Source organism: Ixodes scapularis, unplaced genomic scaffold, assembly GCF_016920785.2.
Source record: "Ixodes scapularis isolate PalLabHiFi unplaced genomic scaffold, ASM1692078v2 PGA_scaffold0__279_contigs__length_252992795, whole genome shotgun sequence".
Lineage (NCBI taxonomy): Eukaryota > Metazoa > Arthropoda > Arachnida > Ixodida > Ixodidae > Ixodes > Ixodes scapularis.
In genome coordinates this window covers 5,291,668-5,315,003 of record NW_024609835.1, presented here as the reverse complement: position 1 = coordinate 5,315,003, position 23,336 = coordinate 5,291,668, and positions in this window count along the sequence as shown.

Genomic DNA, 23,336 nt, shown 5'->3' with positions numbered 1-23,336 from the left:
CGTGAGCCCAAGTGTTGTCAAAATAGAAAGCGCGCACTGGAGGCGGGGCCTCTACACCAGATATTCGGGAGTTTTCGTAGACCGCGTTTCCCCCTCCGCTAAGCTCTCCGCAACGAAGAAACCGCTACTCAGCCTCCGCGCGCCAAGAGGGAGTTTTCGTAGATGGTTTTCGCCGTCCCGCAACGCCCTCCGCGACCCGCTGCGATAACCGGAACTCTACAGTCAAGGCTATCGGCGCGCAGGCGCAGTAGTGACTTCTTCGTGGCGAACGGGTTAGCGGAAGGGGAAACGCGGTCTACGAAAACTCCCTGATGGCCTTGATCGAGGAGTTGAGCGTATCGTATCGGGTTGCGGAGAGCCGTTGCGGGACGGCAAAATCCATATACCGAAACAGCCTACTACTGCGTGGTTCACATTAAAAACCCAAGGCTAGCAATCGTACTGCATTGGCTGAATTGCTCATCTACAGCTAAGAGACAAGTCGCCCATTGAGGCAGACAAAGTTCTACGCTGTAAAAACATACACACACCCCGATTCCTTTTTAACGGTAGATATTACGTTGTAGCAGCAGGAGGGTAAGAAAGTATAAAAACAACTGAAGAGCCCTAAAGAGAGGAAGCATCATACAAAGTCAAACAAAAATGAGCTATGTTTTAGATCTAATTGCCGACGTCTGCTCACAGGATCATCGGTATAAACTAATAGAAACCAACGAGCTTCACAAAGACACTGATAGCCGTTAACCTGTGTTCTTCCCTGGCAGAGTTGAGCTTCGAAGCCACCTGGGACAGTCGCAAATTGTTCGCCGCGTACAAGCGCGAGGCGCATTCGGTGCTCGTGCACCGGTCCCAGAGGCACTCGCCGGGCAAGCTGGACGGCATTGTGCTCCGAGACAACTTCCTCTACGAGGTATCCATACAGCAGGTGAGCGCCTCTACCTTTCAAATAGACCATGAAACGACATTCCTATCTCTAATCAGTTAATGCTCAGAATGCGTCTGCAAAGTCTGTCTGTGACGCCGATCTTTCCACTCTGCGCTGGCGTCTCACCGGTCACGTTACCCGCAAGGATATATCGCTATCACAGACGCGCTTGGGCTGCTTAGTTTCGGTTTGAGGCCGTGCACAATAAATGGCAGTTATCTTCCCGTAGCACCCACTACGATTTTTTTTTCTTTTAATGTTCGCGTCTTTCCTAGATTAGAAGGTTGAGCTCAAATTCCCTAACTAATATATCCCCCCCCCAAAAAAAAGGACTAAACATTATTGAAACATTTGAGATAATTATCTAACTAATTAACAAATTTCGCTTCTTTCCTAGTGGCCCCCATGGCCCTCAACTTAGCCTTAGGGTTAAAGAAACCAAAACGCAAGTTCCTCTTTTTCTTTTTTTAATCTAGATCCTCTAAAACCTTTTTGTATAAAGAGGCAAAAAATGGACGCTAATTAGAAATGAGGATCTCGTGCTTTGCGCGATAAACTCATGCCGATAACATTTTTCAGTATCTCAGAGTTGCGACCCGGGTAGTGATGAATGAAACGTCTGATAATAATATAAGGGATTCCCTTCGTCACTCACGCCGTAAAAAAAAGTGATTGGAGTATCGTTTTTTTTTTTTTAAATTTTGAATACATTAGTTTAATCGGCTTTACTTCTAACGACCAGAAAATGCGAGAAATTATTTGTACCGTACTTGCTTGACTTATAGTCGCACTTCTTATGAACAAGGCCCTCGTGTCTACTTGATCCTGCAGAAAAATAACACAGCGAATTACGAGGTCGAGAACACGATTCTCCGTAAAAATGCGATCTGAGCAGAAAGTAATTTCGCGTAAAGGCGTTATCCCAGTTCCGGTGATTCGCTATCCCCATGTTCCGCGGGAAAGCAGACGCGCAGGCCTTGTTCAAAACAAGTGCGACTATTACACGAGCAAGTATCTAAGAAGTCAATAGCTGAGGGGGAGAAGCCCGCATATAATAATTTAGGCCGGGGCCTTATTTTAATTATGTGTACCGCAAGAAGTGAATAGAACATTCCCATTTATTGTTTATTTTCGAGACCATCTCGTGAATCGACTTGAATTTTCAATTCCCTAATGTTTTTCACACTTTATATGACGAGAAATCTGCAAAATATTCTCGGCTCGTTATCAAAACATTGCCAGTCGAGGAGTGTTTCCATTTCAGAAAGTGTAATATCCTATACATATTCAAAGAGCCTCAATGTGCCTTTAATTTCCCAAAATGCGGCTGCACATAAAAACAACACAATCACAGACTTATTATGCAGAATGTTTCACGGTATAAGAACGCTAAAAAAGGTTGCTAGATTTCCTTCTCAAATGCACGTTGCAGAAAGTGACGCTACGACTCCCGGATCCTTACTCAACCCAGTGTGTGGAATATGACGCCAAAGGAAAATTCGAGCACTTTTTTGGTTACGAAACTCAGGCTGTAAGTATGCTTAAGTACTAAAGAATTAAGAGTTGGCGCCTGCACCTTAGTGAGGGCATACCTCATTGGTAAGCTCTTAAACGACCATTTTATTCAACGTGACTACATGAATGGTACAAAAAAAATTTAATTGCATTAATATTTACTTTTTATTTACAGTATCTCGCGTCCTTTAATAGGCACTTTTATCGGAACGTACCAATGTATTTGTATGCTGCAAGTCAAACTACGTACTTGAAGCAGATTAACGTAATGCTTTAAATAAATCACTGAAATCAATTTTCTTTGCTACAATATTGTAATTTGTCAAAAACGAGTGGCTAAGTGGGGCAATAAAATTTTTAAATAAAAACCAAAATTTTCAGAGAAATTAATGTTCTGCCTTCTTCTCACTTGTTCAGGTGCGTTATTTTTCTCTTCAATAATACGGCAATATTTCTTTCGGTGCAAAGAACGCTATATGGAGGTGAACCTTGTAATTGTGCTCTGCGAAATCCAAATGCCGAGAAAACACAGAAAAATTTTTAGCCTTTCTAATCTGGTGAAGAAGCAAGACAAGCGAAGCTGTACTATGGTGGGAATGAAGCAATGGCCGACCGTGAGTCGGTAAGCCAGAGTGGAAAGGCTGGAAACGTTGCGCCATCTATGAGAGGCGGCGGCCACCAGACAACGGCACACTGGTTGTCGGGTTGCCGCTGGTGCTCAGGTTGCCACCGGTACTCACAGACGGCGGTAGCTGTCCAGAGTTTTGTGTCATCATTTGTTTGCTGGATGACACGATACTGAAGAAACTAGCCCTTAACAGCTCCGCTGTAAAAAGGTTAAAGCACGAAAGACCAACTTAGAAATATTTTTTTTTCTCTTTATTTTGGTTCTCAATCACGGGTTTTTCGGATTATGTTCTGCATGGTTGAGGTGTAATGACCTAAAATATTTAGGTTGCTGTAATCAGTTTTAACGTTAATTGATTAGTTCCATCCAAGATAAATAAAATGTTAGTAATCTAACTTTAGGAGCACTTGAAAAGTAACTCGTAAATGTTTAATTACAATAAGTTCCCAAAATTATGTCACAAATACACTTTGAATTAGTCCGAACACCAGCGTTGGGTTAAGGCTCAGTCTCAAACAATATTATAAGCAATCAAAAAGGAACTCTTTTTGTTCCCTAATAAATAGTAGTCTTTCTAATGAGATGTTGGTACTGGTCTGTAAAGTACCTGCCTTCTGTATAAAAACTTAAACAATATATTTTTCTCATTCTAACTTTTCCACGTTCGCAATTAATTCGAGAGTTTAAATCAAAAATGCGTATTTTTCATTAGAATGCCAAGCATTTACATCGGTGCAGCGAATCGCAGAAAGGTGTAACTCGCACGAGCGCCGCGGTGTGCGGTTAAGCAAAAGTGCTCTTTGGACGACGGCGGCCGCGACACTGAAACGTTTTCTTCCAACCTGTCTTAGTTGTGCTACCAAACCTGCATCATACACGTGGAAATGAAAGAGTGCGGCTGCGCTTTCTACACCTGGGAGTTTTCGACAGCTTACACGGACCGAATATGTGCCCTTCATGAGATGGGTAAGCTGCGCTTTTCTCAGGGCGATATGGGATTGACAACCAATATATTCATTGCGTAAAACTAAGTAATCGATAAAAAAGCCAATCGAGACTGAAGTAAAATTAGGACGTTTTCTTTATTATTTACCAATGTTTTGTCATTGTTTATGAGTGGTACAAACAAATTAAACAGGTTCTTCGAGAGTTCTAGCGTTCTTATGTACATAAAAAAAAAGCGAATGCAAACGTTGAGTTTATTGTAGAAAAACCAGTCGCGTTGATTCTTTAAGAATATTTATCTCGTCACAGTGAGAGGTAAAAAAAGCAGGGTATTCCCGCTTGTTGCTTCGCTGTGCGGCGTTCTTATCATCTGGTGCCGCCATCTGATCGGCTGCCCAGCAATGATAAAGTGCTCAGATCTCGTCACGTCATGCATTTATTAATCTGTCAGGGACCGAGATATTATTTTTGGAGCATTTAAGTGAGCGGTCTTATGCCGAATTCCACTGGTCGTTTAGGAGTGCGCCGGGAGATATGAGCCTGGAACACGCGATCCGAACGGAGTCACTCCGCCTCCGGATCCCCAGTGGAACATGACCACTGCTCCGGGATCGAAGGATTTCCGTCATTCACCGCGGTCCCGGCGAGATGCCCCGGCCAGAAAGGAAGTCAGGCGGGCGCCCCGAGGGCTGTCTAGCCTGGCTTCCGGTCGAATCCGCCGAAATCGGCGGAGAGACTTTTCTGGGATCCGATATCAGATCTGGAGTGGAAACTGATCAAAAACGATAAGTGGAACATGTCCGTCTCGATCCCGATCGCCCAATGAAATAGGCGCGCTCCAGAAAAGTCGATCCGGGCGCGCTCCAGAACGATCAGAAGAGTTCGCTATGAATTAATCACACTTCTAAATCCTCATTTGTTGTGTGTGTTATTATAGGCTTTATGCGCCTGACGTCACTTCCGGCTAGACGCGAAATTGAAACTAACCTTGTCGTCTGCTATCAGTACCCTGTCGCCATTTTGAAGGCATTTGGAGTCTTATTGCGGTATACCAGTAGAGCCGTCTATAGAATCATAGAACCGTTTTGTGTAACCGTATTTTAGAATATTTCCTAGTCCTAGTCAATTGCAAATAAGTTCCTCACCTGACACAAAGTTCAGTCCACAAACCCTTGGCTGGGGTACGAAACTTTTTAGTCGATATCATAGAGTTAATATAATAATCTAAAGTGAAAGGTTCCATGCATTCGGCCGCTTCGGAACGGCGGGGCATTGAAGCAAACATCGGCGATACAAGATGGCGGTGCCGATGAGCCCCCATCGCTGACGACGCCTTAACATGCACAAAGAAACAGCAAAACGTCACGTGCGTGGCCTGTACCTCGTTATTTTCTTTTCTAATTTTGCAGAACAACACCGAAATCGCGCATGAACAAAATTAAATAAAGTCGACAAGCGCTCGAGCAACTTCAACTTGTCGCGACAAAACGAACACGCCTAACCGATCGTCTGCCTTCTTCCTCTGCTCTTTTGCCGCCTTCTTTGTCGTTCTTCCTCTCGGGACCGGAGATGTTAGCGGTCAGGATTTGCGGCGTTCTCCTCCCGTCTTTACCCGAGTGGTCGAGATTGTGCCGGCATAACCACCGGTAAAATTCATAATGCCGGCGAACTGATTGCTCGAGCGTCGCCTTGTCCTGGTTCCCTAATGATTTCCGTAATTAAAAACAAAACAAAAAACCCAACACTGCTGGCCGTAGCTCCGTTGTCGACGACGTTTACGGCTGCAATTATTTACGACGCAACTAACAATTTTAAACCTCGAGTGAGCGCACAAACTACAGTGCGAGCACGGCCTCAAAGAACACAAAACATAGCACAACTGGGACGAATGTCTCCAACATGGACTCCGGTGGGTACCGGTGAGATTTACGAAACGGTGGTAGCGTCGCATGATAGTCTCGCGCAAGAACCCTATTCTTGGTTTCAGCCAACGTTACTATAACACTCAGTTGGGAAACTCACCGTCGAAACTTGGGCCGCTGGCGTCCACCGAGACCGAGCTAAATACGACCACAGCGCCACTCTTTATCATTTGTCTGTACTGTGGTCATTTCGAGCTTTTACGTTGCATATTTTTGCGTAAAAACAAAGGGAAAAGACTCTTTTTGTACAAAATTTATTGGAGTTTAGTACAAAATGATGGGCGCGTGATGTTTTTAAAATCTTTAGATTGCAGGGTTTTGCGGCACAATTAATATTGTTTTTATACAACCATGCCTCAGCGGTGCTTTCAGGTAGCGCGTCCCGACCTAGGTGCATTTTAACTTCGTAGTAAGTCGCGGCGCGTCCGCTGGGAAGACGGGGGTGGCACCCCTGTAACCTCTTTTGCTGTATCTGTTTCGGCTCCAAAATGGCCGATTAAAGCCAAAATAGAAGTAACGTGCAGTTCCTCGAGTGGCCGCTGCGGGAGAAATGGCGGCGTTGAGTTCGTCATTAGCTCGCTTCTCGAGGACAGATCGGGGCCACTTTTTCAGATAAGTCTCTATGGCAGTTTCCCAACTGAGTGTTCTAGTAACGTTGGTTTCAACTCAAGAACCGTTGTAAAAAAAATGTCCGGCTCCTACAGCAGTACTAATTTCACCCTTTATCTAGAGAATTAAGATATATGTTGGTGCATTTTAGAATAGATATATTACCTTATCAAAACGCACACGTTCTAAACGCCGTTCCAAACGATTGCAGGTTTTCAACTTGGGTTTATTTTCAGTTCATACTGTCAAAAGACCCAAAGTTCCCTCCAGCATATAATTTCATAGTTAAAACGAATAGCCAATTAGAAGTGTAGTCAGCGTTAGCTAACTGCTGCAAAAACAACAGTAGTGAATGTAATTTCTACCCTGGAGAGGATACTGGTTTATTATCATTAAGTGTCTAATGCAGCCAGATCAGCGCACGATGGCATGACCTAATGGTCGTGTCATGGTGATGGCTGATGAGCTCGTGTTCTATAGATTCAATCGAGGCTTTTACTTGCAGAAATTTGTTGAGCTGCTATTGCCAAAGATAGCTTTTTCAAAACAACATCAATAAATTAAGAAAAGCCGGTGGCTGTGTTTCAGTTGTCACCCCGAGCGCGTACCATGGCAATCGGCCTAAGCCGGAAGCCGAGCTCCGTCCGACAAAATGATGGAACAGAATTTCTAGCCGAATGCTGACGTAGAACTCGCGATTACTGCCAATAGGTGGCGAGCATTTGCGGCTCAAACACGATGGCTTCGGATCATTGGTGCATTGGCGATTTCGTGTTTCCGTAAAACTTTTGGAGGCATAACCGGTCTCACCTTATAATAACCTTATGTTACATTAGAATTAACTTACGTTACCTTCCATTATACTTTATATTTTCTTAAATCAACTTAAAACCAAGTGTAGCAGGTAAGGCGGGCAGTGCCTGTACATGAAGGTTTCGTGTGCTCTCGGTCGGGCTCCAAATGCATACTTGGTTTGCGGGGAGGCGAAGTTTGCCAACATTGGGGTTGTCACGCAAACCGTCGGTGAGTCGGGTCTGCGATGTCAGATGCGATCCTGCAATACCTAACTCACGCCGATCGTTCAAAAATTCTCAACCCATTTGGCTGATGTAATCGTAAAGATAGCTATTTAAACCATAGCTAGAAACTGTATAAGCTACCAATTGTCATGTTTATCGGTTTATCCCACTGACATTTATTATTGCACCCTTCTTATAAGACGTTACATTTTTGCTTTTTTATTCCTTCAATATTTGAAGCCTCTCAGTTTCATGAATGACTGATTCCTATTATTCTTCGTATTTTTGTTCGGGTATCATATGTAATGTTCTCCTTTTAATCGTGGAAACTAACTCCGCAATGTATTTCTGGCCGTAAGAATAAGCAGGCATATAAATAAATAAATAATGGTGACAGTAGGTGCAATTAGCACACACACAAAAAAGCGATCGTGGTTTTTGGTGTTTTTTCTTTTTTTTTCTAATACACTGATTAGTCGTCATTAAAACTAGCACTGTAGTGTGATTACTTAATCCTGCAGTACCAATCTAGGCGATAGACTTTGATGTTCGTCAGTACCCTGCCTGAGCAACATGCCAAAAAGCGCCGGCGTCGTGTTCGCGCTGTGTCGAAAAGTGCACCTCGCTTCTCAGTTGTTTTTCTCTTAGTATATTATGACGCATTGTATACACAGCTACATTGAGTAAATGATTTGTTGGAGATTTCTGACATGTTTTGTTCCTCAACCCCATTTATGGTTTCCTGTCGGGTGTAAAACATCAAACGACGTCACCTGGCTTTCGTTTCTTCGCCTTATCAGAGCAGTGCGCACGGAAATTGAAGTCGAATGGTTCCTACAATCCTTGCGAAACGGCCTGCAACCTCGCTTGCAAGTAAGAGTCACTTCCTGGTGTCGTATCTTCTGTCGGGCAACGTTGACTTCCTTTCTGTTTTCGTTAGGTACTTTTGGTCGATATCCGGCTTTTGTACACGTACTATACTTCGTTTCAGCTTCCGTCCGAGCGCAGCCAAAGCTACGTGTGGCCGGAGCCAATCACACGCCTGCAATAGATCACGCGATCTCGCCTGCACTTTTGTATCACTCCGCTGCGCCGCTGGTCGTCCGCACCGCCCGCGCTCGCCGAGTTTTTCGTCTGCTACGGGTGTATCAACGGTATCGTCTGCTACAGGTCTAAAAAGTGCCCTTTCACGTTCTGAAATTTAGTCACAGGGGACGCCAGTGCGCACGCTGGCCGCTGGCGTCTGTGTTCGAGCTTTCCACCTGTTCGGCATTTCGGCGTAGTTTCGAGATTTAAGTACATATTGCAAGTTGCCCGATGACCCGGCCGTTGATGTTTTCTTATATTGTCTGGATTTACCAGGGCTCGAGGCGCAGTCCTTTCCCCCAGCTTCTCGGCGTTCTGTGATCGGCAGGTAAAGGGGTGCCCTGATTTCGCCGCGTATCAATGAATTGTAGTGACCCGGACGCTTTTCTCGTTTTCAACGCAATCGCGGTACGACGCGGCCGGAGTCTCCCGCCGAATTTGAAAGTAGACATTCATAACGACCTCTCACACCTGACGCCCAAACGTGGCTTTGAGAAAGGACGTTTTGAAGCGACTCGGTGAGGAAAGCATGAATTTACACATGAATTTACATATATTAATAAAAACATAAACTACAGACGTTTACTTGCTTTAGTTGCAAATCATTCTCAGCAGTACTTCTGGAATATTGTGCAATGTTTACGCACAAAACAGTCATTTTAAAATAATTACTTTTTTGGACTACTTTTTGGTGCGTAGGAATGCTCTTCTCGAAGTTGCGAACCGTCCCTCAGCCTTTGGCTGCGCTCGGACGGAAGCTGAAACGAAGTATAGGCTCATTTTATACGGCAACAGATAAACAAGTGCGATTATTTTCATGTATTTTAGGCACTGAAACTGCGATAAAGTCATCAACATCCACGAAGGTGGTACTTTGCTACTTGCGCAATTTCTAAATAACTTTTTTTTTTCTTTTTGGTGATGGGTTTTTGTAACGGTATTAACGTCCAGGACAGGGCGTGCGTATTTTTCGCCCTAAACTTGGCGGGCACTGCTTCCGTGTAAGCGTTATCAATTCCAATGAGTTTTACTAGAGTCTAAGCATTTATTTTGTGCCTCTGCAAAATGCATCGTCTACGATCGTACAGAAGCGCAACCGCAGGATGAACTTTACGGCACGTCGTCTTTTTTGTTACTTCGCGTAGGAAGCGAAGTCAGATGCCTTGAAGTATACAGCTGATTCACCAGTTTTTTTTATTAAACGTATGTTGTTCTATTCTCCAGAAATGACTTTCAAGCAGGCTTATGCCGATTATTTGAAAATGTAACGGATTACAACTACAAATTACCGAGCCTCAAATGTAATGGATTAGCTTTACAAATTACGTTCGTTGAAAAGTAACGGATTATTTTACTAGTTACGTTACAAGTTACTTTTACGTTAGTTATCCCGTACACTCAACAAGAAAGCAATAAAAACAGTTTTGATGTTCTCAAGCAATTTTCTGCAACACTTCTCCATTTCTCATACGCCCGCATTATGTATAGTCCTTGTAAAAGAATTAATAATAATAATAATAATAATAACAATAGTTTGTTTACCATGTAAGTATGATGGGAGCTGAGGATAAAAGGCTCCCAGAGCAGCTTGACTGGTCTTCAGCCCCACCCAAGTACAAAGCACGGGTAAGAGAAGTAAAATGAAGAGCACACGAAATTATAGAGTAATACAAGGTACTTCCATCCCAAAAGCAACAACACCCCCCCCCCCAACCACACACACACACAAAAAAGAAATTGAGAAGTGACGTTCGCCTGCACTAAGACAAAATGGATTGCAAAGCTGAACACACACACAAGAAAAAGAGAAACACTATATTCAACAAATTAATTTGGGATATCTTAGTAGCATACATAAAGGAAGAAAAATTAACTTTCCATGCTTTCGTACACTGCGCGAAGTTCAGTGTACCTGCAAGTATATATTAAAATTACCAAGGAGGTAGCAATTTAATAGCGATGGTAATGAAAAAGGCTCGAGGTACAACTGAGCACCTCCAATGAGTTGTGAATGCGAAAGCATGCAGGATCGTTATTCGTCTCCCTTAGTTCGCCTGCGTTGTACTTGCGTGAACGAACAGGTTGCGTCACTGCCGAGTTGGCGGGCGCCGACGACGTGGATGTTTGAGGTGGCGCCATGTTCCTCGTCGTCGAGACGAGCAGAAGCCCCGTCGACGATGTGGACGCTGGAGGCGGCGCCATATTCGTCGGCGACGAGACGAGCAGAAGCATAGCCTCCTCTATACTCACAAAGCCTGGCCGTTCGACGACAGATTCATAGAGTGCCCGGTGGCAGGTTTGGAGCGCGAGGGTCTCGTAGCACAGAGCACTGGTCTCAATGACAATTGCTGGGTTGCGCTTCCCGCTCCCGCAAGTGAAGCCACTGGAGGGCCATCTTGCTCGTAGAGGATTTGTGGTTTTGCTAGCGTTGCGGAGGCTGGCGGCAGCGTGCTGAAGACACGTTTTCTACTCGTTCGTCGTCATTCGTCGAAGAAGATTTTTACGACCCTGTGTAAGGGTTGAGACTTGCCATTGAGAACACGTGGAAAGTTTTACGAAAGCGCAGTGCAGCAGGAAAAAGCCACAAAAAATAAATAAAGATTTTATACTACTGCTTTGATCTGTAACAATTGCGGTGCTATACGCTTCGCTTCCTGATAAGATTAGTTGGTGCGGCGCGCCATTGCATTTCTGTCTTTTTGTCCGTTCCTGACTGGACACAGGATCCTTAAAAGCGAACTTGCTTTTATAATAAAGACACATCGTTCTTCCAGCAGAGAGTGTGTCTGTCTGTTCCTTCGGCAGCCGTTCCGTCGTCGAACCGCCGGAAACGTAACAGCGCCTAGTAAACAAACAAAAAACGCAACGCTGATGCCGCCCCCTTCCCCTACCTCCCCCCCCCCCCTCTTCCGTCAACACTAAACACTGGATCAAACTCATTTCTGGACCGCGAGTACCGCAAGTTACAAATACAGTAGTCAGAGTAAAAGCAAAACGCTGCCCAGAGGTACATACGGCTTCACGCACATTTACTCGCAAAACACAACACGGCGCCGAAATAAATCTCGATCGGTATCCAAGCGTGCGAAGGCACAGAGACGCAGCACTTCGGCGTGCCAAGGAAGCTTTGATCCTGCCGCGAGACCGGCGAAACTTGCTTTCGACGAGTTGTGCCTTTTTCCTGCGGCACTGCGCTTTGGTAAAATTTTCCACGTGTTCACAACGGCAAGTCTCAACGGTCTCACAGGGTCTTAAAAAAACTTCTTCGACGGGTGACGACGAACGAGTAGAAAACGTGACTTTAGCACGCTGCCGCCAGCCTCTATCAACAACGCTAGCAGAACCGCAAATCGTCTACGAGCAAGATGGCCGTCCGGTGGCTTCACTCGCGCTGCAGCGAACAAGCGGGGAAGCGCGATCCAGCAATTGTCATTGAGATCAATGGCACAGAGCATCAAAGAGCCATTTCTCGGGGAACCCTACGGCTCTGGGGGAACCTGAACGTCAGCGCACTGCTTTTGCAGCTGCGAGGACTCAAAACACACTTTCGGGCCCTCTCGTCTCGCCGCAGCGTGTCGCGGCAGTGGTGAGACGCTGCGTTTCGGCGTCTCGCCGCAACGGGGCGCCGGTCACGTGGCTCTCCTCTAATTTGTTGTCTGCCGCTCTCCCTTTTCCATTTCGGCGGCCGCTTCTCGTGGCGATCTGCCAGGCTTTGTCAGTATATATATAGTTGTGTGTGTCGCTTCTCTTTCTGCCGGGTCAGCTTTGCGCTGGGGGCTTACCCTTCGGGCTAGGCCCCAAATGATCGACTTTTGTGGTGATAACTGTGTCGGCGAAAATGAACCCTGGAGAAGGGTAACAAGAGGGACAAAGGACAAACACAAATCTCCAAACACACCTGGGTGACTGGTGCGCGACCGAAAAAATCCGCCTGGTCCTGGTATCGAGCCAGGGACCTCTCCATTTCCGGTGGAGCGCTCTACCAACTGAACTAATCAGGGGTTTGAGATCAGTAGACCAAACGGGTTTTATCAGCTGCCACCAGTGTAACACAAACAAGGGTGAACGTCTTGCATTTTAAGGTTATGATTATAAAGCAATTAAAGCAAAGGTGCAAGCGAGCTGGACAAGAATGACAATAATAATCCTTGGAGAAGGGGAACCAAAGGGACAAAGGACAAGCTCGAATCTCTAAACACAGCTTGTCCAGGCATTATTATTGTTACCTCATGCATAAACGGATTTAAGTCGCCTGCAGTACTGAAAAATCAGAGCTGGCAGTAATGTAATTACTGTAATGAAATTACAGTAATTTAATTACTTGTTCCAGTAATTAGTAATGTAATTCATTACTTTTTGTAGCAGGTAATTTAGTAATGTAATGAATTACTCCAGCGACGGTAATTGTAATTAAATTACCTAATTACTTTTTCGCACCAGGCATATTTTTGTGTCCACAATACACAAGAGCGCTTTTGTTTTTATTTTACTTTTTCTTTTTCCTCTACACCTTTACAAAAAACGCTCTTTGGCCGCCGCTATGTTGCTGATGCTAATGCGGCTGGTGCGACTCTCGCGCCCGCTATCAGCTAAACATTTTCTGCCACTCTCTTGAACTGTGAAAACCCGCTCAGCGCGATTCTCTACCTATATTTTGCGGTTTTGCATTCGACGTTTTCTGGCCCCTCTTGAAAGTGTCCGCTTACTTTTTCTGATGCATGCTGCGTACCCTCACTGTGTTATCTTCCACTGTGAGAAATAGGGCTGGTAAGTGCCTGCCATTCAAGCTTTTCTGCTCGACATTCTCGGGAAACGAAGGAGGGGAAGCAGGTCGAACTAAGGCCCCTGGTGGAACGGCCCTCGACGCGATTTTGCGAACAATGAGAATTGTTCTCCCCCCTCCCAGAGATAGTCCGCGTAGGGTCCTCAATTATCTCCAAAAATAGTTGTCCGGGTTGGGGTGGGAAACGAATCAGTCGCGTTCGTTCCTCTGTCCATCAGTAAACATGTTATTTGTGAGCGTGAAAAATGCATGCCTTTCGGCTATCTTCTGTTGTAAATTATTTTCGACAGCTAAACGCTTTGTCGTTTGACACGCGGCTAATCGAACGGCGCCGTCAAAACTTACCGTAAAAACAAAAAAAACTAACATTTTAGTCGCATTCGTTCTGTCGCGCGCGTACCCAACAAAAATAGTTTACTGTTTTTTTGTTTTTTTTCAAATGTGGTACAATGCTTTCCAATGTTCTCGGGAAAATGCATGCACCATGAAACACAAAATGCAGTGGGAAAACACGAGAATTTAGCCGCCAGCAGTGTTTGAAAATGCGCCTACACAGGCTGCGCCTGTGTAGGCGCAGCCTGTAAAAGTATACAAAAGTAATGAGAAAGTAATGTCATTACTTTTAAAAGTAATTTGTAATGGTAATGAATTACTTTCTGGCTGTGGTAATTTGTAATGTAATTTAATTACATTTCAGCAATTTTCAGCAAAGTAATTAGTAATGTAATTTAATTACAAAATATGAGTAATTTGGCCAGCTCTGTGAAAAATCCATGGGCGCTCGCGCTCGTTCTGAGCTTTGACGAGCGGGTGGGCGCACACTCATATATTGCTCCAGTTTCTGTATTATGTTCATATTTTTAAAAGTAACGAGCGATTAAAGTAATCCGTTACCAACATTTACTAACGAAATTACATTACAAATTTCGGCCACAAAAACGTGGCGCGGCAATTACAAAATTACTTAAAAAAGTAACAGATTACTTCCCAAGTCTGCTTTAGTTCCGCTGGCTTCGTTCTTTTCTTTTTTCTTTTTTTTTTATCTCGTGTAGGTGATGACACAACAGGAACCTGGCGAGTGTGTAAGATCCAAAACAAAGATGTCGTCAGTTCAGCGAACCAAGGAGGTACATACCATAGAGATGTACTCTAATGTATATGAAGAGAATAGTATAATTCTGCAAATGGTGCCGGCTTCTCCCTGGCGAGATGCTCGCAAGAGGGTATTTTAGATGGTCGTATAAAATCGGTTATTTTGGAGCTTAATCGTTCGTTTATTTTTCCAGGGAAACCGAATACGATGCGAGGCTATCGGGCTTCACAAAATACCAGGTAAGCATGGCAGTCATCTTTCCGAAAGGCAAGCGTAAACAACGAGACAACAGGATTTAAATCAAAAGGTTTCCGAGGCCGCTCGCATGCGTAGTTTTATTTCGTACCATTACATCAACAAATCTCTAATGAAAATGTAATTTACTAATACCTTATTGACTTTTGGTTTTTAGTAACTAGTTTAATTATGTTGTTTATATTATTTCGTTTTAAAATTACGTTTAAAAATAAAAATAGGTAAGTGAACTCTTAGTCAGCTCGAGCACCACTCACATGCTCTTCAACCCTGTGTTGCTCTTTAGTCAGTTTATGTTATCACAATATGAAAATTGTGCGTATTTTGTGCGAATTTTCTTGGTATTATCTTTTTTGTGTTGAGATGTCTTGACAGAATAATAGTCATGTCGTTTAACAGCTGATACTGTGGTGCAGAAGAGTAAAAACGTTTAGTGAAAAGAACGGACAGAAAGGAGAACGTGCTAAATTCAACCGACTGGTTTATTTCTCAAGCTCCAGAAATAAACCAGGTATCTGAGTTTCAGACGCTCCCCTCTATGGCCGTTCCTTCCACTAAACGCTTTTTTTTTTCTTTTCTGCGCCAAAGTTTCAGCTGTTAAACGACATGATTATACTACCACCAGCTCGCCTGCGTACTCACAGTCTTTTCGCAATTATTGTTGCTGTGTTGTTATAGTGCGAAGTATAAATGAATCTATAAATGTGCTTAATAAATGTATAAATCGACCGTTCTTTTTCAAAGTTTGACAAAATAATACTACGCTGAGTGCGGCTGCGTATATTGTAAAAAAGGAAAAACTACCTGCATTTAGCTGTATTGTCTCAGTGAAACATGTGCCAATTGTACGACAGTCAATCACTCCTGCATGACACTAACGGTCTGGCGCAGTACTGATAAATAAATGAAGAAAGAAAGAAGTAAATAAGTAAATAAATATTGCCGTATGGGAGGGTGCCCTCTCAACAAGAAACTTTAAAAAAATCTCTATAAGCAAAAAGATCTGCTAGAAAGGAATCTGAAAAAAAAAAAAAAGTTTGGGAAGCTTTGATTGGCAGCTGACATTTCGCTGCCAATCTCAAGTACTCTTTCATTACTTTTGTGCTTTCTTAGCAAAACATTTCTTTACACCTAGAACTTGCGTGATGTTTTTGTTCTAAGTTCTGAAGCAAACGATTCTGTATACTGTAAACGACTTAATTTTCGCGGGCACAAACTTTCGCGAGTCAGGCCAAAGCTAAAAATTTGAAATTATTCGCGGGTTCTAATTTTCGCAAATCGAGTGTAGCTTGCGCAGCGTTCACATAATGCCCGAATTGTTCGCGGGACGTATTTTTCGCGAATTGTACGCGATTCGCGAAATTCGCGAAAATTAGGTCCTCGTGAAAATTTAGTCGTTTACAGTATTTACTTGATATTTGACACATAAGCTGTCCTCTTGTGCTCACTATTCTTTCTACTTTTTATTTTATTTAGGTACACGACAAAAACATGTAAGTCACCCTTAACTCAGCAGCTGATACCAAGTTGCAGCCTGGAGGACTATTTCTCTTCAATGTTCAACGTTTGGGGTATTTAATAATTGTGAAAAAATATTGACTCACCTTGTTTGAGACCAAAAGTGTTATCTGCTCCAAAACAGGTGTTATTGGGCGTTATCACATAGGTTGACTGCTGGTAATGAGCAGTATACATTTTCATCGTCAAAAAGGGCGTTAAATTTGACATCGGAATTTTTTTAATACATCTGTAGCGTTAAGTAAGTTGAGCTATGCTACGTTGTTTGCTTTCAGAATAGATTTTCTTCAACAATTTTGACAACTATATTAAGCTTTTACTTGCATTTTTTATTTGGATTATATTCGAAAGACTAGTTCGCACGGACCCACCTTTATCCGAGTATTGCATGAATACTGGGTGCATCCGACACCAAAGCAGCAATATACAAAATACTATTAGCTCTTATAAGATCATGACTATTCCATCACATTTTGTATAAACATAAAAAAATCTGGTTATTCTTAACGATTTAGTGCCTTTAACGCGCTGCATGTAACGTAGCAGTTCATTATAAAAAAAGTAATTTTAATGTGTCTTTACCAACCAGCTTGAAGTCTGATATGAGTTGTTTTGTCCCTAACTTACAGTTAAGTGTTTATAAAAATGTTGTACAGGTTCCCAAGTGAAGCAGCTTCGAAGTTTTCTATGTTACTTAATATCTCGGAGAGTTTTTGAAGATTCCGTTAGTTTTTATTTATTTCGCACTACCACAACATATAACCCTCATTCTAAGGACAAGTGGCGCCGTGATACATTTAATTTTTATTCAAAAAGTATCGGTTAACATTATATAACGTGCGTGTACAGCTCCTTTTTCAGCGTCTTTTTTCTTCTTTTTTGTGTATATTGCTGTAGGTTTTTGGGGATTACCTATAGTATACCGAGCGTGCTTAATATTGCTTAGGGTAACAAAAATACCTTAGAAGTTTGTTTGTTTGTTTGTTTGTTTTTTCTGTCTGCTTCTCGTACGCTCAGAAAGCGGCGTACACACCTTAACCTCAAGTGCGTGGGCTCGGCGCAAAGACTTGCAGGACAGGTTTCCATTCGCACATAATTTACCTGTCGCGCGTATGGCTGAGGTTCATTGACTTTCACACCTGGTCTTGTGCGCCGCATCTCTCCCATTCCCGTCTCTCTCTCTCTCTGTCTCTCTCTCTTTCTCTCTCTCTCTGTCTCTCTCAGCGGAAGAATAGGCTTGTACCTGAGCTTCGCCACTTCGGCCGTAGAAGTTTTCCGCTACGAACCGGCCATCAAGGTACGGACGACTGGAATCGGGGGAATATACCCCCGATACTTCCGATATATTAAAACAATTCAATGCCAAGGACTGCACTTGCTCTATGTGCATTAGAATCAGTTTAAATTACCGAAGATATGCATCAATATGTACGCATAAGCTTGTTCATGTAGATGCCTATATTGTTTATGTACAAAAACATGAAATGCATTTTAACGCTACCCCCCAATCGTAAACCCGTCCGTGCACCTTCCTCTGAATTGGCGTCAGGTGACGTCACCTGGTATCACGTGACTTATACACCTTGGGAAAATTAACGGCATGTGATCTACACGTCAACTCAGTTTCCCCGCTAAATTTAGCGGGAAAGCTCACGTCTATATTCGTTTTCAGCTCAAAAACCGTAGTAAAACAAAGTCCAACTCCTACTGGAGTATTACTAATTTCCCCCTTTATGTAAATAATTAGGACATATGTAGGTGACTCTTAGATTAGACATATGTCCCCTTTCCTAAGACATACACGTTTCAAGCGCCAAAATCATCGATTTTTCCTCCGACAACAAACTGTCGTAAAAATAAGTTCGCGCCGCGTATGAACAATGCGAAACACTTGCTATTATCTCGAGGTGAAAACGGATATGGTGGCCAAAACATGAATTCAGTTTCCCCGCTATATTTAGCGGGAAACCGACGTCACGTGACCTATACACTAATTCAGTTGCCCGCCAAATTTAGCGGGAAAATTCACGTCGCGTAACCTGAACAGCTTTCCAGTTCCTCCGCTAAACTTAGCGGCGGGAAATCGACGTCACGTGACCTATACTAGCATTAAGTTTCCCCGCTAAATTTAGCGGGAAAAAATCCTTCACGTGACGCAGCGATTCCCTCTCCAATTTCGCATAATGCAGTTCATGCATTATAGAACTTTGAAGGTAAAGGTCGCTCGGAATTTTGATGGCGTATTCATGGTTGACCTTTCGCGCATCTATTGCGGTTGATTCGCTGTCACCCCCCATTTAGTACATAAACGAGTCGGGCGCGTCCACTTCCCCCGCAATACATTTGACTGAGTCAATCGTTGCAATCTTTGGAAGAAGCTCGTCGAATGACAAGAATAAAAATATATTTAGGCTTTAGGCAAAAAAAAAAACGTGGGGGGAGTCTGTGCTGCGGCACTCAGCATGATGTTCCGCCACCCTCAGCGCGGACCTTTTTTTTGTAGATATTTATTTCCAGCCTCCTTGTTCCGCAGATTCCAATGATTGACTCTCCGAAGCGTTCCAGACTTCTTCGAGTGCCGTCTTTTGTTGAGCAATATCAGGTGCCACGCCCCATGGTCACGCAGAAAGTTACATGGTGAATCGCGAGAAACTTTACCCAATTTGATCTGGAAAAAAAGATGACAAACGCTACCAAATCTCCGTGAATGCAATAATACTGATATCTAAAGTAACGCACGACATAAGTAACGTTCGTTTTAGTCACTGTAAAAAGGGCAAAGCGTGGCTTCTTGTGTTGTTTTCTTTCTTTTTTCGTGATTGGTTTTCAGGCGTTTTTATCTGCTAATGCTGCAATCCCATTGGCTTCGAAGCGAGCATGAGATGCTCTTGAGCCAACGTTACTAGAACCACTCAGTTGGGAAACTGCCATAGAGACTGCTCTGAAATAGTGGCAGCGACCCGTCCTCCAGAACCAAGCTAATGACGATCACAACGCCGCCATTTCTCCCGCGGCGGCCACTCGAGGAACTGCCCGTGACTTCTATTTTGGCTTTAATCGGCCATTCTGGCGCCGAAACAGATACGGTGGAAGGAGTCTCAGAGGTGCCACCCCCGCCTCCCAAGCGGACGCGCCGCGAGTTATACTACCGAAGTTAAGATGCGCATAGGTCGGGACGCGCTACCTAAAATCACCGCTGAGGCATGGTTATATAAAAACAATATTAATTGTGCTGCAAAAACCTGCAAACTACAGATTTCAGAAAACATCACGCGCGCTTCATTTTGTACTAAACTCCAATAAAAGTTACTACAAAAAGAGGTTTTTTTCTTCCATTTGTTTTTACGCAAAAACATGCTCTCTAAAAGCTCAAGGTGACCACAGTACAGACAAATGATAAAGAGTGGCGCTATTGTCGCATTTAGCTCGGTCTCGGTGGACGCCAGCGGCCCAGGTTTCAACAGTGAGTTTCCCAACTGAGTGTTCTAGTAACGTTGTCTCGAGCTGTCGGGGACTCTAGTCAGAGAAAGTAACGGTGACGGCATTTTGTTACACTTCCTGCAGGATGGCGAAGAATCTTATGCGTTTTTGACGAAGTAACAATTAACGCTATATCGATGCATATTTTTGGTTACGGGGGAAACACTGCCATAAATATACACTAAATTTTAGTACCGTGGAAAGACTCAGCTATCTTCGGGGACCCTCTTCTGTGGCAATGGGGCTACGACTATACAGAGCCGAAGTACGCCGTTTCACTGCGCAGCTGAACATAGTTCGACCAAAATTATTTGCTGGGTGTAACTAAACCGACGAAAAATGATAAAATTGTCTACTTTTTTAGCTTCGATTGTGCAATGTTGCTATAATATTAGTCAGGAAATGCGAAACGTATAACATTTTTTTTAGCTCTGGGTTTGCTTGATTGCCTCAGGTTTTCTAGCTCCCTGCAAAACAAACATGGCACTTACTCTTGCGTGGTGTATAGACGATTGCAAGCAAGGCCAGGCCGCCGCCATGTCTCTGCTCGTGCAAACAAGTCCGTGCAATTTTAAGCTTGCTTAAGCTTCGTTAACGCTGCACGTGCTTGCACTCGTGGGGCGCCAGTCGCAGTGCCATGCTTGCAATTGTCTATACAGTTGTAGTGGTACCTTCCGTGAGCTCGAACTTTTGTTAGCGCCGAAGGATTTTCGAGTTTGCAAACCAAAAGTCGTCAAAACAAACCAAGCAATTTTTCCCTATCTTTTTTTTTTATTAGTATTACATAGAGTTGTACCCGAGTTTAGAAGGAGATCTCAATAGAAAAAGCATACTGGGGTGAGAGATGCAGCTGTCGGGTTTTTGAGCGCAGTGGCTGTTTGCATGAACTGAGCGAATTAGGCTTACAGTAGTCAATTTTAGGAAATCATCGCTACTCACCAAATTTGAAGTTTCCCGTGGGCTCTAAAATACTATACTTCGTACGAAGCTTTATATATATATATCTCAAACAAGTATTTTTTTTTTCTTTTCTTTTTTTTAACACGAGGATGATAGACGAGTGTCGTTTTCCCCTATGTATTTATCAGGCACAGGGACATTAGAAGAGGGGATAATCATCGCGGTAAGTTAACTAACTAAATAAATTATGTTAATTTACTTTTCTGATCATTGGTTTAAGTGGGCATGTTGCAATTACAGTATTGGCGTCAATTACTATTAGAAGTCAAACAAATAGGAAGAATTGGCAAAAAAGCAGTTGCTCTCTAGATATACTAGATAACAGAAAGTATAAAACAGAGAAAGGACGAAACAAAGACGAGTACATTCTTTCTCTGTTTTATACTTTCTGTTATCTAGTACATCTTACCAACACTCTCGTTAGGAATCTAATATCTCTAGGTATGTTTCGATACATTTACGCGTTTTTTCACCCGATTTAAAGATTGCGCTTAAAAAGAGCGCCTCAAACCGGTGTTGCTCAAACATTGCCCGCACAGACGCATGAAAGAGTGATGTCGTCGTTTCATTCGTGTCATCACTATCTCGGCAGCGTGTCCTTGGTGAAGTCTGAGGCGACACAAGGGACGACGTGACTCGAACGATCGCTTCACTCGTATAAGCGTCATTATGAGCAGGGCTTGCTGCGCTCATCTTTTTGAGCGCGATTTCTAAATCGGACCAAAAAAAGGAGAAAATGTATCGATGAATATCTCAAGAACCATTACATTTTCGGAAATTATTTAAAGTGTTGTGGCCTCCAATAGTAACTACCGTCAATACTGCCACTGCAACATGACACCTAAAACCAATAACTAAAAAGTAAATTAACAAATTTTGGTTAATTTCCCAACTTAACGCAACCATTCTCCAATCTAATGTCCCCCGAGCCTAATAGATATATAGTAAAAACGGCACTCGTCTAAATCTCATCCCCTTTAAAAAAAAAATATTTTCGAATGAAAATTAAACACCCTGTATGTAATAATAATACTTACTTCCTCGTGTTCAGGGGTAAAAGTATAGCATGAAGCAATTAGCCCGGACAGTTCTCTACTCTAAGCGCATTGCAGTATTCTATAAACAAAGTAAATTACTTAATTACTATATGTGAAGAGGAACGATTGTCGTATTTTAGGTAGTTCTAATCGAGTAAGGAAGTTCGAATGCTCTTTTATGAGGAACGTTTACAACGGCCGCGTACCTACCCGAAACTCGCGCTGTATCTCGGTTAAAAAGCTCCGAATGCATTAAGTACGGTCTCGTTCACAAACTTGGAGAGTCGTGCTTACTGCTGAACACGTCGGCTCCTTCCGATGGTTCCTCACAATTTCCCAACGCAAGGTCGAAAACTAAAATCAACAGGGTTTGGCCGGTTCACCTTGTAGCAATTTTCTTTTCTTTCCTACCGCACCTGCACTTTCTCCTCACGTCGCCTGTAGTTATGTCAACTTCAGAGTAATAACAATAGGTTCGCTCACAAGAAAAGTAATCGGTCGCTGTTTTAGTGAGTAACGAGCGTTGCCTTTTTACCTTCTGATTAGTAACGTTTCTAGTCAGTATGTTCATATCCGTGTGTGCAGGCCGGCCAGGTGTTCGGGTACGTCGGCAGCTACCAGGAAATCTGGTTGGGTGTGTCCATCCTCTCCTCCATTTTCTTCATCGCAAAAACTGCTAAGCGGCTTCCTAAAGAACGCAATGGCCCTCACAGGCAAGTGAAAAAGCTATCTCAGCTGCGTTGAAATGTGTGCCCGCTTATGGTTTCAGTCTTGTAATGAGCCCACCATGAAATGTGGTCCACTCTCAGAAGCTCCGGCAAGCATGTTTCCCACGTGACGCATTCGGCGTTCCACAAATTAAGGAAAGACCCTATGATGGTGTCTCGGGTTTATCGCGTTTCTGTATATACGTAAACACTTCTGAGATTGTGCACTTTTTGTCGTACTCACAGTTATAGCGAAAATTTTAATTGGTAGAACATAGAACATAGCTTTATTGGAACAAAGTTATGTCAATAATTTCGAAACCTCAGACGTTGAATTACGAGTTGCCGGTGGGCTCAGCTAGTCTTATCTAAGAACGTACGCTTGCTGTACCACGTTGGGGCATCAAGAAGCAGCTTTGAGTAACCATAATTATGAAGCCACATGACGCCAGGAAGACAAGAAGACCTCGTATTAATTTCAGTGTCTGTTCAGAACGCGAGTGATCTTTCTTTCTAGTGCCTCATAATCATGCTGCTGTATAAACGCCCAATCGTGACATACGCTTATTTATTTACAGGTTGAGCTGCTTTGGACTTTACAAGCCTCGCAGAATGACAACGAGAGTTATTCCATTTACATTTGTCACGAGGTAACTTTTAAAAGCGGTTCATAATGCAGACTTCTGCAAAGCGATTCGTCTGTTTCAGGAACACGTCACTCGAGAGGTCCGGGTATTGATGTGAGAATCCACAGGCCTTCTAGCCGCACACGGAGTAAAACATTTCAAAAAGGAAAAAAAAAAAACATTTGACAACGTACGCAAATTAGTTTTTTGTGTTTTTTTTTTGGTAAA